At 44.1% G+C, this 1459-nt stretch overlaps 1 pseudogene; it reads right to left on the reverse strand.

Annotated features, from left to right (window-relative positions):
- Positions 1 to 345: 345 nt before the first annotated feature.
- Positions 346 to 940, reverse strand: LOC140491670 (cyclic AMP-responsive element-binding protein 1 pseudogene; annotated as a pseudogene).
- Between the last annotated feature and the right edge of the window lie 519 nt (positions 941 to 1459).

Consider the following 1459-nt stretch of genomic DNA (forward strand, 5'->3'; position numbering starts at 1 on the left):
TGTCACATGCAAACTTTGACACCCTACAGGTCATTTCAACTCCAAATCATCTGTATCAATTGTAAATAATTGCAGTCCCAACACTGATCCCTGAGGCACACTACTTGTCAATGATTGCCAGCCAGAATATTCCTTATTTATCCCCACACCTTGCTTCCTATTGGTCAACAAATCTTCTACCACTTACACCATGCACACTTATATTGTGCAACAGCCTCTTGCATAGCACCTTGTTGATGTTGTTTTGGAAATACAGCTACACCACATCCACTGGGTCCCCGTTGTCCACCTTGCTTGAAATGTCTTCACAGAATTCCAAAAGATTGGTCAAGCATGACCTGCCGTTCACGAACCCATGCTGTGTCTGTACAATGGAATAATTTCTATAAAGATTCTGCCCGTCACAAAGATTTGCTGTCCATCAGGGCTCTGTGCATACTGTATAATGGCTGCTCCAACCTTGGCTGTCGCTGCGTTGGTCATTGTTCGTGTCTGGACTCCTTGCACTCCATCTGTACCATTGTTGTCCAGCTGAATTGCTCCCCCCTGTGTAAGAGCAATGTATTGTACGCTGCTAGTCTGATAAATGGTTGTCTGCATTGTCATTGCAGTAATAGTTGAGACAGACTCTTCTTCTGATTTCTCCTCATCGATTTCTATGCACACTGGGGGGATCAGAAGACAGTTCATTCAGTATTTTCCTGTATGAAGGCCGTCTCGATAGAATTTCTCTACGTTTCTGAGAGTCAGTCATGCTATCCATAGATTCCTGGGAGTCCTCATTTTCAAGTATAGTAGAAATCCGAACAGTCTGAACTTGAGGGGACTGTATGACTGAGGACTGAGCTGCTTGGATAACTCCTTGGACTTAAACAGTCTGCCCACTCGGCAATTACACGAAAGTTACTGCTGGACCTGTTGGTAATTGGATCCTAGGCATGGTTACCTGCATGGTCACATTATATAGTAATGATCATGATGAAGGGACTGGGGGCATTCTAACGAAGTTTGCTGATGATAGGAGGGTGGTGGACAGGCAGGTAGTACTGAGGAAGTGTGGAGTCTGCAGAAGTATCCTGACAGTTTGGGAGAATGGTCCAGGAAATGGCTGATGGAATTCAATGTGAGCAAACGCGAGGTCTTCCACTTTGGAAAAAAAGAATACAACCATGGACTACTTTCTAAAAGTGAGAAAATTCGTAAAGCCAAAGTACAAAGGAATCTGGGAGTGCGAGTCGAGGATTATCTATAGGTAAACATGCAGGTTGAATCCGTGATTAAGAAAGCGAATGCTATGATGTTATTTATCTCAAGAGGTTTGGAATAAAAAGGCAGCGATTTGCTACTGAGACTTTAAAAATCTCTGATTAGGCCCAATTTGGGGTACTCTGTCCAGTTTTGGTCCCCACACCTCAGGGAGGACATACTGGCACTGAAGCATGTCCAGCGGAGACTCACA

This window comes from Chiloscyllium punctatum, chromosome 19 (genome assembly GCF_047496795.1).
Source record: "Chiloscyllium punctatum isolate Juve2018m chromosome 19, sChiPun1.3, whole genome shotgun sequence".
Taxonomy (NCBI): Eukaryota; Metazoa; Chordata; class Chondrichthyes; order Orectolobiformes; family Hemiscylliidae; genus Chiloscyllium; species Chiloscyllium punctatum.